Consider the following 19,625-nt stretch of genomic DNA (forward strand, 5'->3'; position numbering starts at 1 on the left):
TGGAATGAGGTGGCATATAAATAAATAAATAAAAAGTCACAAAGCACTCCCAAGCCATCTGTTTAATAATCTGTGCTAGAATGTTGCCAGGATTCTATATTGAGCCGTTTGGTCTATAGTTTCCAGAAATACCTTCTGTCTCCTTGTAAAAATCAGAACATTTTCCCATCTCCAGTGTCCTCAAGTATCTAGGTTGTTTTTCAGTCCTACCTGCAAGGGATTTCATGACTCTGGTGTTTCACCTGAATCGGGCCCCCAGAACTCATCTACAGCCACAAAAGCTCTGCCCTCCACCTTCTCATCTGTCTTGTGACACACTTAAAATGTTTTGTATCAAAGTAATTCATGTACATAGTTAAAAATAAACTAGAACAGAAGAGCTTACAGTCCCCTACCTCATCCCTCCCACCTCTAGTCTTGCTCCCCAGAGGCAACTGCTTCTAACTCTTTTAGCTCTTTATTCTGGGAGTAACTTCCATATCTCTAAATAATATGCTAATGCCACTGTTCCTTGGTTTTTCAAGTTTAAACATCATCTATTAATTTATAACTATCAAAAATGAGGCGGGGCACGGTGGCTCACGCCTGTAATCCTAGCACTTTGGGAGGGTGAGGCAGGCAGATTGCTTGAGCTCAGGAGTTTGAGACCAGCCAGAGCAACATGGTGAAACCCTGTCTCTACTAAAAATACAAAAAATTAGCTGGGTGTGATGGCACGTGCCTATAATCCCAGCTACTTGGGAGGCTGAGACAGGAGAATCGCTTGGACCCAGGAGGTGGAGATTGCAGCCTGGGTGACAAAGCCAGACCCTGTCTCACACACACAAAACAATGATAATAATAATAATAATAATTTATCAAAAATGAGGATTTAGTTCACATATCTAATCCAAACAACCCTCTCCCCCCAACTGTCAGTATAGTTATATAACTGTTCTTATTTAATTCCTCTAAATAAAATAAAAATAAATCTGTCAATTACCTCTGTTGCTTTAAGTGACTACATCTTTATTTTTCATCCCACTAGCTGTTGATAGTAGTTTTGACTCACTGTTTATAGGATAAAGATATCATCACTCCTACCTTTCCCTTTAGACTGCCCTTCCCAACTTCTGTCTTCTGAACATTTACTTTTTTTTTTTTTTTTTTCTTGAAACAGAGTCTTGCTCTGTCACCCAGGCTGGAGTGCTGTGGCATGGTCTTGGCTCACTGCAACCTCCGCCTCCTGGGTTCAAGTGATCCTTCTGCCTTAGCCTCCCAGCAAGCTGGGATTACAAGTGTGCATGATCATGCCCAGGTAATTTTTGTATTTTTAGTAGAGATAGGGTTTGGCCATGTTGGCCAGGCTGGTCTCGAACTCCTAACCTCAAGCGATCCACCCATCTAGGCCTCCCAAAGTGCTGGGATTACAGGAATGAGCCACCGCGCCTGGCACATTTACTTTAAATGTTCAATGTTGACAACATTTATGTTCTAATTTTCTCACTAGATTATGTTCTAATCTTCTGTGCTTTGCTTATAGGTTTCTAAATGTTTAAGTCCAATAAATAGTGTTTACATTTTGTGACAATGTAAATATTGTTTATTACAGAGCGACACAATGTCCTATGATGAATTTTCTTTCTTTTATTTCTTCTAGTTTTTCATAAGAGTTTCGAGTTGTCTTTCTTCTTTCTTCTCGTTTCCCTTCTCTTTTTTCTCTCTCTCTGTCTCTCTCTTTCTTAGACAGGGTCTCACCGTGTCACCCAGGCTGGACTCAAGCCATCTAAGTAGCTGGGATTACAGACATGTGCCACCATGCCAGGCTTATTCTTTAATAATGCCCTTGTCATTTCCTCAAGTCTGCTCCCGCCTCTCCAGCAAATGAGTAGAGGTGCCTTATTTCTCAGGACCTGTTACACAGAGCCCTCTGCCCTTCTGCCACATAGGTGTTGGCCTGAGGCTTCTTCCTTTCACTGATGCCCTGGGCCTGGCAGCCCTCTCTCCCTCCCTCCTTCTCTTCCTTTCTTCTACTTGTTTCTTCTTTGTTTATGCTCTCATTTTGCTGCATCACATCTTTAATTTCTCAAGGAGTGTGTGGTATGTAGGTTTTCTGAGTCCCTCATGTCTGAAAGTATCATTGCTCCACCCTTACACTTGAATGGTAATTTGGACAGATATAGAATTCTTGGTTGAAAATTGCTTTGGTCATTGAATATTGAAAGCATAGTTCTAGCCTTTGCTGGTGAGAATTTTGAGGCCAGTCTGATGCGCATATATATATATATATGTGCAAATATATATATACACACATATAAATATATATACATATAATATATACATATAAATATTTTTTTTTTTTTGAGACGGAGTTTTGCTCTTGTTGCCCAGGCTGGAGTGCAATGGTGAGATCTCAATTCACCGCAATGTCCGCCTCCCAGGTTCAAGGGATTCTCCTGCCTCAGCCTCCTGAGTAGCTGGGACTACAGGCATGTGCCACCATGCTCGGATAATTCTGTATTTTTAGTAGAGATGGGGTTTCTCCATGTTGGTCAGGCTGGTCTCGAACTCCTGACCTCAGATGATACACCCGCCTTGGCCTCCCAAAGTGCTGGGATTAAAGGTGTCAGCTGCCACACCCAGCCTCTGATGCCTATATTTTTAGAGGTACTCTTTCTTTTTTCTTTCTTTTGTTACCTCTAAGGAAATTTTTAGGTAACCTTTCTTTCTTTTTTTACCTCTAAGGAAATTTTTAGGATCTAGATATACTATCATTTAGATATAAAACTAATTCTCTTACCTTCCAACACCTTCTAATGACTTTATTTCTGTGATCCTATCTTTAATTTCCAGTAGTTCACACTTATTCTCTGATTACTCCTTTTCATAGCATCCTGTCCTTGTTTAGAATGTAACACCTCTCCAATCTATCTGAGAATGCCTAAAATATTTAAAATGTTCTTTTGTCTTCTGTTTCCTAAATTACTTCTCTTTCTTATGGAGCACTGCCCTGACCACCACCACCATTTATCCTTGTCTCTTTTTATGCTAAGGTCACTTTTCAAATGTCTGATGATCTTTGTCATCAGTGAGCCAGCCTGGTCAGCTGGCAGATTTCATTTCATTTCATTTCTTTCTTTCTATTTTTTTTTTTTTTTTTTTGAGAGTCTCACTCTGTTGCCCAGGCTGGAATGCAGTGGTGCGATCTTGGCTCATTGCAACCTCTGCCTTCTGGGTTCAAGCGATTCTCCTGCCTCAGCCTCTCAAGTAGCTGGGATTAACAGGCGTGCACCACCACACCTGGCTAATTTTTTGTATTTTTTTTTTGTAGAGACGGTGTTTTGCCATGTTGGCCAAGCTGGTCTCGAACCCCTGACCTCAAGTGATCCACCTGCGTTGGCCTCCCAAAGTGCTGGGATTGCAGGCGTGGGCCACTGTGCCTGGCCCATGAATGGAAATTTTCAATTCTCTCTTAATACTGTTTTATCTTTTTCAGAATAGTCATTCTCCTAACATAGGAGAATGAAACAAATTGAGAGTTTCATCATCATAATGAATATCTCTCCCTCTGTGAAACAGAGGCTCCTGATATCTGAGAGGCTCCTTCCTTCTCTGTTGGGCTCTTTTTTTTTTTTTTTTTTTTGAGATAGTATTTTGCTTTGTTGCCTGGCCTGGGGTGCAGTGGTGTGACCACTGCTTACTACACCCTCGACATCCCTGGCTCAGGCAATCCTCCACCCTCAGTCTCCTGTGTGGCTGGGACCACAGGCACCGCACCATCACACCTGGCTAAATTTTGTATTTTTTATAGAGACGGAGTATCGCCTTTTTTGCCCAGGCTGGTCTTGAACTCCTAGGCCCAAGCGATCCTCCTGCCTTAGCCACCCAAAGTGCTGGGATTACAGGCATGAGCCACCACGCCCAGCTTGTTGGGCTGCTTTTGTTTCTGACTTCAGATGCAGCTTCCCACTCATCCCTGTCAGAGACCTTTGCTTCCTCACCTCCAAATGCCAATTATGTCTGTGTCCCGTCAGTTCTAAGTCTGGCATGTTCCTTGAATTCAGGGCTCCAGCTTCTTCTACTGCCTCAGTCCAGTGGTTCTGGCCCATAGTTCAGTTCCAGGCGGTTTCTCCTGTACGATTGTAGCAGCCTCCTAGCTGGTCCCTGCTGACCCTCCCCTAATCCAGCCTTACCGGCTCTAAATTCAGACTTTCTTATGTCCCTCATTTACAGCAAAAGAACGACATTTTAAAGCAATTAACACCACTTCTATGGAGAGCTATTTGGCGATATCCACCAAAATTATAACTGCACCTGCCCTTTCACCTGAAATTTCACTTCCAGGAAGTTATCCTGCATACAGAGTTGTACATGTAAAACATGACATATGTACCAAGGTATTTATTGCAGCACTGTTTATAAATAAAGCAAAAGATTATAGAGAGGGCGTGGTGGCGTGATGACAGCTCACTGCAGCTTCTACCTCCCTGGGCTCAGGTGATCCTCCCACCTCAGCCTCCCAAGTAGCTGGGACCACAGGCATGTGCCATTATGCCCAGCTAATTTTTGTATATTTTGTAGAAATTAGGTTTTGCCATGTTGCCCAGGCTGGTCTCGAACTCCTGAGCTCAAGTGATCCACCTGCCTTGGCCTCCCAAAGTGCTAGGATTACAGGCTTGAGCCACCATGCTGGCCCCTATGTTTATTTTATCTTACGTAAAATGCAGATTCACTGAGCTAGATGAATGCATAGGTGCTAGTCCTCTACCCACCTCTCACATGTGAAGGGCTGATCAAAGACTCAAAAGAATGCAACCATTTGCCTCTTATCTACCCATGCCTTTTAAAAATTTCTTCTTCTTTCACCAATATCCACCCTTTCTTCTTTAAATATTGAAGCCCTCAGAATCATCCTTGGAGACAGGCACAGACCTGTCTTCTGGACGTGCATCCTTAACCTTGGAAAAATAAACCTCTAAATTAATTGACACCTGCCTCAGAAAATTCTTGGTTTACAAAAGCATTAAAATATTAAGTAGCAGTGGTTATTTATAGGTAGTTGGCATATGAGTGATTTTAATCTTTATCCTAGTTCTGTTTCTCCCTCAATTTTTTTATGATAAGCATATCAATTCTAATAATCAGCAAAAAAATAATGGATGCTGCCCTCCCCCATATGGTGCACAGGACCAAGCTCAGTGTCTTCAATGCATTTCCATCCTCCTCCCCTATCATTTCCCAACCTTCCCCAGCACAGCAAGATCGGTGGTTTCTGAACATGGGCCCTTAGTTGTTCTCCCGTCTTGCAGAAATGCGACCCAGCCTCCACTGTGCAGCTCGTGTGTCACCCCCTTCCAGATAGAATCAGCGGCTCCTTCCTTTGTGCCCATGTAGCCAACTGTTTCCTACTGGCCTGGATTCCTGGTGGGTGTGGACCTTGTCTTCTTGTCCCTTTGCCACCTGGGATGGCCCCTGCCTTGACTCAGGAGGCATGCCGAGTGCTAGCAAATGCAAGCTGAATGACCACAAGCCCTTGTTGCTTCCTCCTTCTGTGAGACGGCTGGGTTACGAGAGTCCGAGTTGGCCACAGTCCTCTCTTCACGGTGGTGTCTCCTTTCTGTGCATCACTGTTTCCGGGGTGTTCTGCCAGACGTGCTGCAGTGCTTGTTCCCCACTGGGGGGGCCCTCGACTTAGCAGCATCCTTCAGACAGAGCTGCATCTTCCAAACCAAGGATGGGTACCAACCAACCCCCAGAGGTCTAGCTGGAGGAGAAGGGGCTCTCGGGACGGCTGGTTGGCCTCAGGAGAGGGGCAAGAGGAGGGCTTTTTCTCACATCCCATCAGTAATCTTGGAGAAACTGGGGCTGGGAGCCCAAGTAACACATTTGTCCTGACACTTCCACTCCCTCCTGGGAACCTTCCATGTCTTCTTGCCTGCACCCATCCAGAAGAAAATTGGGCAGGAGGGGAGGAGACAGGAGCAGGGGAGTGACTGAAGCAGAGCCCAACCCCAATCTATCTCCTTTCCTCTCAGAGGATTTGAGATGGTTCCTTGCCTTTTAGCAGATTCATGGAGAAGAGCATAGCTGGTAGAGAATCCCATTCCTTCCCAGTTTCTCAGCGTGCAAAGATCCCATAATTCACAGACTGCCTGCACCCATCTCTTACCCAAGCCCTGCCCCCCAGTCCACATGGAAGTTGAATCTAAAGGAAATATTGTGTTTTTTTGTTTGTTTGTTTGTTTTTTGAGACAGAGTCTCGCTCTGTCGCCAGGCTACAGTGCAGTGGCGCCATATCGGCTCACTGCAACTTCTGACTCCCTGTTTCAAGGGATTCTCCTGCCGCAGCCTCCCGAGTAGTTGGGATTACAGGCATGCGCCACCACGCCCAGCTAATTTTTGTATTTTTATAGAGATGGGGTTTCACCATATTGGCCAGGATGGTCTTGAACTTCTGACCTCAGGTGATCTGCCTGCCTTGGCTTCCCAAAGCGCTGGGATTACAGGCGTGAGCTACCGTGCCTGGCTGGTTTCTTTTTTTTTTTTTTTTTTGAGATGGAATCTTGCTCTGTCACCCAGGCTGAAGTGCAGTGGCATGATCTTGGCTCACTGCAACCTCCACCTCCTGGGTTCAAGCGATTCCCATGCCTCAGCCTCCCGAGTATCTGGGATTACAGACGTGCACCACCACGCTCGGCTAATTTTTGTATTTTTAGTAGAGATGGGGTTTCGCCATGTTGGCCAGGCTGGCCTTGAACTGACCTCAAGTGATCCACCCACCTTGGCCTCCTAAAGTGCTGGGATTATAGGCATGAGCCACCATGCCTCGCTGAACCTAAAGGAAATGGAAGAGAAGAGCAGGCCGTGTGCAGTGGCTCACACCTGTAATCCCAGCACTGTGGGAGGCCGAGGCAGGAGGATTCCTTGAGCCCAGGAGTTAGAGAGTAACTTGAGCAATACATCCAGATCCCGTCTCTACAATTAATAAAATAATTAGCCAGGCATGCTGGAGCACACCTGTAGTTGTAACTACTCAGGAGGCTGGGGTGGGAGGATGGCTTGGCTGCATCCAGGATGCAAGGCTGCAGTGAGCTGGGATTGCACTACTGCACTCCAGCCTAGGCAACAGAGTGAGGCTCTGCCAAAAAAAAAAAAAAAAAAAGAGAGAGAGAGAGAAGAGCAGGTGTCAAATTCCTTTTATGTCCATCTGTGCTTTCTCTTAAGCAGCCTTGGTTTAAGAGATACTAATAGAGATGCTTCCTAATCTGGCTGCCATTGCTCTCATCCTTATCCTTATACCCTAGCAGATTTACCAAGAGGATAAATCCCAGCTGGAAGACTTGGACATCTGGCTCCATTTTCAGCATCATCTCCAGATTAGGGCAGCCAGGGAGAAACTTGGACGTGTAGGGCACACAGCCCTGCACAGACACAGACAACTATGAAGTCAACTATTAAAAGACTCCCCATGCATAAAATCCTTCCATTAATAGTCAATAATGGCTAATATTTACCTAGTACTTAATATGTGTGACATATTTTGAGGGCTTTTCCCCTGTGTCAGGGAAGTGGGTATGTTTTTTATATCTCCATATTACACATAAGAAAACTGAGGCACAGAGAGGTGAAGTAAGTGGCCCAAGGTCGCTCAGCTAGCAAGTACTCTAGCCAGGATTTGAGCCCTCTGGCTCTACAGCCTATGCCCCTAACCACGAGGCTATCCTGCCAGGGTTATACTGTCCTCTTCAGAGTCTTGCGAGGCACAGCTTGACTCCTGACCCTCTTTGGGTACCCTGGGCCACCCCATGAGTCCAGAGTCTGATTTTGAACTCTAAGCAGCCACCCCACCCCAACCCTTGGCTCCCCAGCAGAGTGAAGTGGGTGTGCTCCAGCTTGAGGCTATTAGGAGCCCATTGATGGCATTGCCTAGAGCCACATCATGCAGAATGAGCTCCTTCCAGCACAAGCCCGCGCTGTTCATGCGGAGCTGTGGCATGCTCACTAGGTCCTCATGGCGATGCTGGGAGGTGGACTAGAGTATCCCATTTGGCATGTGAGGAATTGAGCTCCATGAGATTAAGTCACTGGCCCAGAATCACAGAGTAGCCAAGCCAGGATTCAAACCCAGACCTCCACGTGCCATGTGCAGCTCTCCTTTCACAAATCCACAGCTGCACCCCAGGGATTCCCGGCTGACAAATGTAGTTTGGGGGTCTTACTGTGGTCTTTAACCCGCAGGACCCAAAGCTACAGCGTTTCCAGTTCCTTTCCTTCCCAGACTCTCAGGAAACCACTTCTCAAACGTCTACTTGCTACAGAATTGCTTGAGGAGAGTATTTAAAATGCAGATTCCCAGAGTTCATCCCCCAGGGATTCTGACTTTGGAGGTCTGGGGTAGGGCCCAGGACTCTGCATTCTTAGCAGATCCTCAACTAATTCTGAAGCAGGAGGGTCCTGATGCACCCATCTCTGAGAAACCTGCTTTACACCCATCTGAGCGGTATCTGTCCCAACCCCTTACTCATGGCAAGGGGCCCATAAACCTCTGAGGGATGAGTAAATGTTCCGGTGTGGTTCAGGTTTCTCTTTGGGGGTTGAAAATATTACAAAGTGCAGTGGGAGATTTTCTAGGCAGAAGATGGGTCCTTTGCCTTCTGAGAGATGGGGCTACTTCTGGGTTTCACTCTATAGGTGAAGGCGGAGTGAGGGGAGAGGGCCGCCCCTTGAGGGCTCAGCAGGGCCCTAGGCTGCGCCTGTTTTAAGACCAGGTTGCTGCTCTTTTGGCTGAAGTCATAAAACAGAGCCCTGGGCGGGCGTGGCGGCTCACACCTGTAATCTTAGCAGTTTGGAAGCTGAGGCAGCGGGATCACCTGAGGTCAGGAGTTCAAGACCAGCCTGGTCAACATGGTGAAACCCCATCTCTACTAAAAATACAAAAATTAGCCAGGTGTCAAGTGAGGAGCACCTCTCACTGGCCACCGCCTGTCTGGGAAGTGAGGAGTGCCTCTGCCTGGCTGCGCACCGTCTCGGAAGTGAGGAGCACCTGTGCCTGGCTGCCCACTGTCTGGGAAGTGAGGAGTGCCTCTTTCTGGCCGCCGCCCTGTCTGGGAAGTGAGGAGTGCCTCTGCCCAGCTGCCCACCGTCTGGGAAGTGAGGAGCGCCTCTCTCTGGCCGCCACCCTGTCTGGGAAGTGAGGAGCGCCTCTGCCTGGCCACTGGGCAACCCTCCAAGTGTGAAGTGACAGCCTTGTGTGTGATACTTCTGCCCTCCCCAAGTTTGCATTTTTGACATTGAAGTTTACTTTTTAATTAAAAGCTTTAAATTGGAGAATAAAAAAAATTAGCCAGGTGTGGTAGCACACGCCTGTAATCCCAGCTAACTGGGAGGCTGGGGCAGAAGAACTGCTTGAACCTGGGAGGTGGAGGTTGCAGTGGGCCAAGATCGTGCCACTACACTCCAGCCTGGGCGACAGAGCAAGACTCTGTCTCAAACAACAACAACAACAACAACAGAGCCCCAAGGCAGTGTTTCTCAACCTGTGCCCCAACCGCTTCTGAATCACCTGTTATTTGTCAAAAAAGCAGATTCCTGCCCCCAACTCTGATTTGTTGAATTAGGATGAGGAAGAGGGGACAGCGCCCAGAAATCTGCACTCTCAGCTGGCACCCCAGCCATCACTTATGCACCTGAATGCTTGAGAAATTCTGTCGCAGAACATGGACTTTGGAGTGTCACAGACCTGGGTTCCAGTCCCAGCTCTGCCACAAAGTAGCTGCGTGGTCTGGAGCAATCTCAGCCTCTGTGGAACTCAGTTTCCTCATCCAAAGAAATAGGTCACTACACAAGCTTATTGGTCTTGCTGTGAGTTGATCCTCACAAGACCAATCAAACAGTGGGGAAATGTATGCAAAGCACTGGGCACCTCGGAGACATGGCACTCCCAGCCTAGTGGTAAAGAGGGGGATGCATAGAGGAATACTTTCTCTGCGAGGAAAGAGCTGGGAGCGCTGAGCATTACTCACCCACTGGCAAATACTGACCTGCTTCAAAACAATTCTGACTTTCCATTTCCTCTGGGGGGAGCTCAGTGAAGCTTTCAAAGGTGACCAGGCCCTTTCCCATACTCAGGTGTGAGCCATCCCAAGTCCCAAGTTGGGGTCAGGTGTTGTAAACAAAATGTAATACAATTTTGACTCCCTCCATACCTCCAGCTGAGCCCTCCATCCACTGCCCCACCTGCCATTTCCCCTCCACGTGACATTCCTAGATCCCTCACTGGGTGGCAGGCCCAGTCTGAAAGGCCCTCTTGGCAAACCACGGGTCTGCCAAGGTCCTTGGGACCTTTAGCCTCAAAGCTAGGAGTTTCCAAATCCTTCCTTGTCTTTGGCTCTCCCAGTCTGGCCATCCAAAGAAATGCCAGAGCTTTTAAAAAGTTTCAGTCATTCATAATGGGTTAGTCCACTCCGGAAACATTCCCCAGCTCTGCTGAGAGTCTGCCAGGCGACTTGGTGACGTGCTGCTCTCAGCGCACACAATGGGCATGGGAGAACAATGCCGAGGAGAAAAACATCCCGCCAGCGTGTCCATGGGCTCACATCCTCCTAGGACCCCGCCCCCGCATGCGCTCCCAGAGCTGGGGGAGTGGGGGGGGGGGGGGGGAGGGATAGGGAGGGGTAGAGAGAGGTGCTGGAGGACAACTGCGAGAGCAAGCGAGGGAGGGGAAGAGGAGGAGCTCACCCAAATTTCCCCCGTTTGGCTGCATTCTGAACCAGTTGGGTGAGTCAGATTAGAAGCCAAATCTGCTTATTCTGGCTCTCCTGCCAGCCCTGCGGCCACTGCTCACGGCCGGCCGGACGCTGAAACGGATTAAAACCTGAGCTGGCAAACAAAGCAGTTCAGAGTCACTGACCTATGGTGCACAGCCTTGGGGCAGGGGTGTGCCTGGTAGGAGGCCAAGTGTTGCCACTTAACCTCCCATGTGCAAGGAGTTCAAAATCCCAAAGCCTCAGTTTCCCCATCCACTGAATTGGGGAAATCGTGCATGCTCTGTCTCCCTCACAGAAGGTGAGGCAACAAGGGCTACTGGGCGTGAAAGCATTTTCATAATTATTAAAAACATTAGCCAGGCGCGGTGGCTCACGCCTGTAATCGCAGCACTTTGGGAGGTTGAGGCAGATGGATTACTTGAGGTTAGGAGTTCGAGACCAGGCTGACCAACATGGGGAAACCCCGTTTCTACTAAAAATGCAAAATTAGCCAGGCGTGGTGACACGCACCTGTAATCCCAGCTACTTGGGAGGCTGAGGCAGGAGAATTGCTTGAACCTGGGAGGCGGAGGTTACAGTGAGCCGAGATTGTGCCATTGCATTCCAGCCTAGGCAACAAGAGTGAAACTCCATCTCAAAAAATAAATAAACAAAAACCCAAATAATTATTTTAAAAATTACTTGGTCACCAAGTGGTGTCATTACTCTGACAAAGCCACTGGGGGAGGTCATAGCCAGGAATGAGAAGGCATGGCCCTTTTCATCCCAGGCAGCTTACAACTTAAACCCAAGAAAGAGACTTAGACACTGAAAAACTAGATACAAGAGAGTAGACTAAGCTGGGTGCAGTGGCTCATGCCTGTAGGCCTTTCACTTTGGGAGGCCAAGGTGGGCAGATTACCTGAGCTAAGGAGTTCAAGACCAGCCTGGGCAACATGGTGAAACCCTGTCTCTACTAAAATACAAAAAATTAGCCAAGCATGGTGGCATGTGCCTGTAAGTCCCAGCTACTTGGGAGGCCGAGGCAGAAGAATTGCTTCAATCCAGGAGGTGCAGGTTGCAGTGAGCCAAGAAAACGCCACCGCACTCCAGCCTGGGTGACAGAGCGAGACTCCGTCTCCAAAAAAGTAAAGAGTGTAGACTATAGACAACTAGAATGTCTAGACTGTCTGGCTTGGGGTAGGTCTGGTCTTGGGGGTTGGGAGAATGCTTGGGGGATTTAGTGAGAAGTGGTCACTGTTTCTATGCTAAGCTCTGTTTTTCACTTAGGTTGTAGGTATTCGGGTGGCCTGTCAGGCAATGGAGGTTATGAGGGAGCTAAGGCCCCTCTGGACCCCTTGGCACCAGCACTGGCATAGGCCCACTTGCTACCAAGAGAACTGAGCACATATGGGAGTATTCACGGGGCTGATTAAGGAAGGCTTCCTGGAGGAAGGGAGTTTGAGGCATGTTTGAAAGAAGAAGAGGGGGGATTATAAAACATGAAAGTGACAGCAGACAGGTTTATGTAAAATCCAGGAGCAAGAATGAGACTCTGAGGGCATCCAGGACCCACCTTCATTGTAGGGACAAAAGCACCAAGGTCTCAGCCAGGTGAGGGAGTTTGCTCAAGGCACAGTGACTGAACTGGAACTGGTGCTGCAGGGAGCTGGAAGGAAGGAAGGAAGTCCAAACAGAGGGAACGTGGACAGACTCAGGCACAAGGGCTTGAGGTAGGAGGTGCCCTTGGGGAAAATGGGTCCTTGGTCTAGTAGCAAGATTGCAGAGTATGCAAAGAAGTCAGAGCCAGGGTACAAGGGGCTTAGGCACCTTGCTGGCGAGGAGGCTCAACCCTTAGTGGTGACAGTGGGACAGTCAGTGGAATGTCCTGAAGCCTCTCTGGAGCCCCTCTGCAGCCCAGGAACACCTAGGAGTGGAGGCTGGGGAGTAGAGTTTGGAAACACCTTAGAAACAAGGCTGTACCCCATGACTGTAAATGGGCACTCGAGTCTAAAGTCTAAGCTCAAGGCCGCAGGGATAGCCCGAGGTGCCTGCTGCTGCATGGAAGGGAAGGGAGAGAGGTGGCCAGGCAAGAGTGGGTTCCAGCAAGTTCCTAATGCAGCAGACATTTCATGTTTATATTCATTCATATTGTCATTCACAGCTATGAGCCTAGCAGTGAGGCCCAACTCAGTTTACAAGTCTTGCAAACCAGGTAGGTACTGCAGGGGCTGAGGAAGGGGAATGGAGGGAGGTGGAAGGAGCAAGTCATCTGGGCAGCTGTTTACAATATCTGGGATAATCCCTACCACATCTGCGAAATGCAGATACCAAAGCCCACTTCAAAGCCATTATTGTTATTTCTGCAACGATGTCTCTCTCCTTTACCGGGCTGTGAATTCCTTGAGGATAGAACACTGTTTATTTCTGAATCTCTAGTGTTTCACAGAGTGGTCTAAGCCAAGGAGACTTTTTTTTTTTTTTTTTTTTTTGAGACAATGTCTTGCCCTGTCACCCAGGCTCGAGTGCAGTGGTGCAATTAGAGCTAACTGCAGCCCAAATTCCTGGGCTCAAGCGCTCTTCCTGCCTCAGCTTCCAGAGTAGCTGGGACTACAGGCATGCACCCCCATGCCTGGCTACTTTTTAAATATTCTGTAGAAACAAGGTCTTGCTATATTGCCCAGCCTGGTCTCGAACTCCTTGCCTCAACTAATCCTCCGCTTTAGCCTTCCAAAGCACTGGGATTACAGGTGTGAGTACCAGACCTGGACCCAAGGAGTTTTTTTTTCTTTGTTTTTTGAGACAGTCTCACTCTGTTGCCCAGGCTAGAGGGCAGTGGCACCATCTCAGCTCACTGCAACCTCTGCCTCCCAGGTTCAAGCGATCTCGTGCCTCAGCCTCGTGAGTAGCTGGGATTACAGGCGCGTGCCACCATGCCCAGCTAATTTTTGTATTTTTAATAGAAACGGGATTTTACCATGTTGGCCAGGCTGAACTCCTGACCTCAGGTGATCCACCTGCCTCGGCCTCTCAAAGTGCTGGGATTACAGGTGTGAGCCACCGTGCCTGGCCCCAAAAAGATTTGTCTCTCAACTTTTAAAAAGTTTAAAATTTAGGTAATGTTTGTTAAGTTCATAGCCTTTTGCCTAACATCTATATCTGTTAGAATAAGTGACACCAAAATTCCCAAACCCTAATGGCATTTTGGGAGGACAGGTAGTTCTCCATAGACAGAAAGGGTTTTATTCACTTGTGTGCCCCACGGAACCATTCCTCCTTCACAGCCCTCACAGTGAAACAGGGAAGGCGGGTGATGCCTGCTTCTACGCTCAGGGAAAGATGACATAACAACAGCTTACACTGTGTAGTGCTTTCTACATGACCAGTAAATTCTACATGCTTTTCTTCTTCTTCTTCTTCTTTCTTTCTTTTTTTGTTTTTTTTTTTTTTTCGTTTGAGATGGAGTCTTGCTCTGTTGCCTAAGCTGGGGTGCCGTGGTGCGATCTCGGCTCACCACAACCTCCACCTCCTGGATTCAAGCAATTCTCCTGCCTCAGCCTCCTGGGTAGCTGGGATTGCAGGCATGCACCACCATGCCTGGCTAATTTTTTTGTATTTTTAGTAGAGACGGGGTTTCACTATGTTGGCCAGGCTGGTATCGAATTCCTGATCTCATGATCTGCTCGCCTCAGCCTCCCAAGGTGCTGGGATTACAGGCGTGAGCCACGGTGCCTGGGCTCTGCGTGCTTTTCATGTACTAATTCATTTAATCCACACTCATCCTATGATCACCCCATTTTGCAGGTGGGGAAACTGAGGCAGAGAGAAGCCATGCTGTGTGGCTAAGGTCATACAACTAGGATGTGGTGGTGCCAGGACTCAGGCTGAGGCAGCCCGGCACAACACTGCCTCTATTGCTTGTAAATGTCAACCTCACCCCACCCCCACTCATCTTCTTCTACAGAGAAGCCAGGCAGTAAATTCCATTACCAAGTGGAACACTGGCTGGAGGTGTGGAATCACAGGTGGCTGTAGGCACCCACTCAAGGCATCTGCCCAAGGCAGGAAACAGTACTCAGCCCTAACCCCTGGCCCCATCCCCTTTCCCGAGGTGGCTCTCCTACTCTCATCAACTCCAGCTTTAAGAATCCCAGATTGAGGGCTGGGCATGGTGGCTCATGCCTGTGATCCCAGCACTTTGGGAGGCCGAGGTGGGTGGATCACTTGAGGCCAAGAGTTCAAGACCAACCTGGTCAACATGGCGAAACCCGATCTTCACTAAAAATACAAAAATTAACTGGGCATGGTGGCACATGCCTGTAATCCCAGCTACTTGGGAGGCTGAGGCATGAGAATCGCTTGAACCCAGAAGGCAAAGGTTGTAATGAGCCAAGGTCATGCCACTGCACTCCAGCCTAGGCAACAGAGTGAGACTGTGTCTCAAAAAAAAAAAAAAAAAATCCCAGATTATTTCATTCCCACACCCCAGAATCAGTCCCAGGTCCTGAAAAGCCAAGTCTGGCCTCAAAGCCAGTGACAGGGCTGAGAGGATACCCCTGGCATCCTGGAATCCAAGGAGAAGGGTGTTTGCAAGCCCAGAATCATGCCTTGCTACATTCCTCTGGCTTCTCTGAGGAAGGTGTCTCATCTGCCAGTTACACCTTGCTACTCCGCACAGCAAAAAAGAAAGACCCAAGGAATAGGGTCAGGCCAGGTGCAGATCTGGCTGCTGGCTCCTCAGGAACCTGGAAAGACGTACCGGAGGCAGTGGTGCCCCTGGAATTCCCAAGTGGTTTCCCAGTCTAGGGGACAAAGTGCTTACTGCCTCAAGAGGCAGCGGATCCACTTTGAGTGACACCTGACCCAGTGCCTTTTATCATAAATTCTCTTTCCATGTTTACTTCCCCAGCTACGTTTAAAGCTCCCATGGAGAAAAAACTCTGGGCTGAGGTAATTTTAAAAGTCTTGCAAAATCTTTTAAGTAGGATGTTCTTAATGCATTCTTGCTGATTGAGATCCTATCAAGAGTGAAGAATGCAAGAAATAAAAGCATATGATCTTCCACTTTACTTCCAGGAGGGAGGAAGCTGGAATTCCTGCATGTGGAGAAGTGGGTGCGAGTGTGCAGAGTGAGGATGTGAAGCTCACTCACCTAGCACTCTGGGTCAGGCCCCTCTTGAATATTCATTCTTTTTTTTTTTTTTTTTTTTTGAGACAGGGTCTCACTCTGTCACCCAGACTGGAGTGCAGTGGCACGATCTCGGCTCACTGCAGCCTCCGCCTCCTGGGTTCAAACAATTCTCCTGTCTCAGCCTCCCAAGTAGCTGGGATTACAGGTGTCCACCACCACGCCTGGCTACTTTTTGTATTTTTAGTGGAGACGGGGCTTTACCATGTTGGCCAGGCTGGTCTCAAACTCCTGGCCTCAAGTGATTCACCCGCCTCGGCCTCCAAAAGGGCTGGGATTACAGGTATGAGCCACTGCACCCGGCCTGAATATTCATTCTTACATCCTCACAACCTTGTGAAATAGGTGTTATCACTGTCTCCATTTTACAGAGAGAGAAACTGAGGCACAGAGCAGTTAAGGAACATTCCCAAGGTGACACAGCTTTGCAAGCCATAGAGCTGGGATTTGAATCCAAGTCTGTGTGATTTTGGAGCCTGTGTGCTATTTCCCTGGTTGTGCAAGATTCCTTCTCCCTAGGAACCTAGGACTTAGCCAATCTCTCCTCCAGGGAAAACATGAGGACATTAAAACATTTTATTGTTCTTGAAAAAAAAAAAAAAAAAAACCTTAGCAAATTTTAATAGAATGACTAATGGACAACTGTCTTTCCCCCAGGTAGCTGAGACCTTAAGAAGCTGAGAGGAAGAAAAGATTACATCCTAGCCGCCTCTGAGACGCTGAGCTCCTGGGAGTGGGGTCTAAGTCAGGGTCAAGTTTGTATCCTGGGTACTAAAAACAGAGCCTGGCACAGAGTCTGGAACTATCTGATGGATAATGAGTAAATTAGGGAGAGAGGAGCTCTGGAGGAGACAGGAAGATGAGGAACTGGGCTAGAAGTTTCTAGCCCAGAAAGGGGCAAGCAGGAGTGCTGACCACATGCAGGAGGGCAGCGGGGATCCTCCCTGCCACACCCTGTCCATGCTTCAGCTCTCCATGTTTGTGTCACATCACCAGGAAGGGCCTGGGGGTGCAGGAGCAAAGGTTGATGCTTGGCATTGAGAACACATCTCAGGGACTGGAGGCTTGAGTTGATTCAAGGGAGAGGCTGCAAAATCTCCTTCCTTAGAGAAGAGGCTGGGTCAGATTATTGATCTCTGGGTTTCAGTGTTACTCAGGGCCGCCCACTGAGTAATACCTAGTGCCCATAAGGGGCACTGAGAGAAGTAAAAAGAAGCAGGAAGAAGGGAGAGGAGAAAACAAGGGAGGAAGTGGGAGTGGCCACGTGGCACCCGCAATCTCATTAGAGCTTCCCTTGGCCCCACCCGTCCTGTCTAGGAGAATTGGCACACACTCGCCTGGAGTCTGGGCACTGACCATCAGCAATGATGCCAGCCACTGGGCCTCCACACCTAGGGCGGGAGCAGGGCCCTGGTGCCCAGTGACGCCTTTAGTTGGCAGATGGTGGGAGGTTCTGAGGGTCCAGAAGAGGGGCTGAGTGATGGCAGGGGGCACTTGGTGGGGTGGGGGATAGTGACTTTTGCCCAACCCCCAGGTGCCTACTGGCTGCCTGTCAGACAATGCTTTTAGGTGACCAGAAGGCAAGGATTTCCCAGTCCCTGGAAACCAGATGCCCATCCTCCATGCAAACAAGTGAGGTGGAGTGTCCGTGCCAGCACCCCCACCTGCCCAGAGGCAGCTGCTCAGGTAGGCTGACCTGGGTTGGAATTGACAGTCCACCTTACTCCCTGTGTGGCCATGCAGGTTACCTAACCCTAGAGCCTCTGTGGCCCTCCCTGGGATTAGGATGATAGTCCCTCTCACAGCAACACAGGAGAGCAGGTGCTTCCCTTCTCCCTTCCCACCACACCTGCTGCTGCTCTACCACCACCTGGGGGATCCTTCCTCTCCCTGCCCCAGCACCCTCCTCATAGGGGCTGACATCTCCTATTTGACCCTCTGAGCCTTTAAAAACAGAGGCCAGTGGCTTCCCATCTCAGAATAAAATCCAGAACCCCTACCACAGCCCGCAAGACCCCGCACGAGTGAGCGGTTCTCAACCCTGGCTACATGTTAGGGTCATCTGAATCAATCTGAGCTGGGGCCGGATGGCAGTGGATCTTAAACACTTCCCAGGTGGATCTAATGGGCAGAGCCACTGCCCCACATGATCCAGTCCTCCTGCCATGCTGCCTGGCTCACTCTGCCCTGGCCTCACTGCCTCTCACTCATTCTCAAGCATGTTTACCTCAGGGCCTTTGTTGGAATACTCTGTACCTGGCTGTCCACGTGGCCCCCTTACACAACATAGCTCACTTTTTTTTTGGTACAGGGTCTCACTCCATTGCCCAGGCTGGATGGTAGTGGCACGATCACTGCTCACTGCGGCTCGACCTGGGTTCAAGTGATCCTCCTACCTCAGCCTCCTAAGTAGCTGAGACTACAGGCATGAGCCATCACGCCCAGCTAATTTTTTTTTTTAAATAGAGATGGGATCTCGCTATGTTGCCCAGGCTGATCTCAAACCCTTGGGCTCAAGCGATCTGCCTGCCTTGGCATCCCAAAGTGCCGGAATTACAGGTGTGAGCCACCACGCCCAGCCCATAGCTCACTTTTGATGGAGAGGTCCCTCCCTGACCAGGCAGTTCCCCACACTATGCCGTCACATTCTTCCCCCTCAAACCTGCCCCTGCCTTATTTTGTCTCATCACACTTATGACCCCTTGATATGCCTGTTGATTTGGATAACGTCTTATACCCTCCACTGGAACATAAGTTCTATGAGAATAGGGGTTGGCCATCTTGTTCACGGCTGTATCCTCAGTGCCTAGCACAGCACCAGGTGCACAGTGGGTTCTTGAGAAAACCTATTGTAATCAAGGCCATCTCTGCCGGCAGGTCTGAGCTTCTGGAAGGTGGGAGTGGAATGTCATGCATCTTGGTGTCCTGGCATCTAGCACAGGGCCAGGCATGGAGGAGGCTGTGGCTAATTCATGGTGCTGATGATTTGCTCTGGAGATAGAGGGGCTCACTGGGGTGCTGTAGAGTGTCACGGCCAAAAGCAAGGGTCTGAGCAGAGATAGAGGTGGGGAGATGGCCCAAAGGAGGCTGGGATGCTTCAAGGAGGGAGGAAAGGAGCAGGCCTGCAACAGTGCCTGACACTTGGCTGGCCCAGGGAGCCCAGCAGGGTAGAGGAGTGGTGGCCTATTAGACATCAGCCCTGACCACTGGACCCAGAGAGTAGGGGCAGGGTGAGTGGGAGCCCACAGGAGGGTGGGGCAGGGGAGAGCCAGCTCCAGGTCTCACTGGGGTGCAAGATGATGTGGGCAGTGACAAGCACAGGAGCTGATATCACCCCCACCCTGTAGAGTTCAGCAAATAGGACATTTTGTCTGAAGCCGCAGGGCTGCTACACGCCTCAAATGCCCCTGCCAAGTGGCCATGGTGGAGGGGATGGCATCTGCACCCTGGATATTCCTGACCTGTCCCAGAAGCAGGCAGATGGCGAAAGTGAGGCCAGAGGGGGAATGACTTGCAAAAGGCTGCGTTGGGCCGGGGATTCCAGCAGAATGGGGCAGGCTCCTGTTTTTGAGAGTCACCGGCATAAGGAAATGATTGCAGGGTTACCCAGGAAACCGAGGGCCCCAGGACACTGGGTTGCGTTGTAGCTCAGCCTGGTCCCTGGGAGCCCAGTGGCAGCTCATGGCCAAAATCACTCGGCCCCTCTTCACGCT

The sequence above is a fragment of the Nomascus leucogenys genome, chromosome 5 (genome assembly GCF_006542625.1).
Source record: "Nomascus leucogenys isolate Asia chromosome 5, Asia_NLE_v1, whole genome shotgun sequence".
NCBI lineage: Eukaryota > Metazoa > Chordata > Mammalia > Primates > Hylobatidae > Nomascus > Nomascus leucogenys.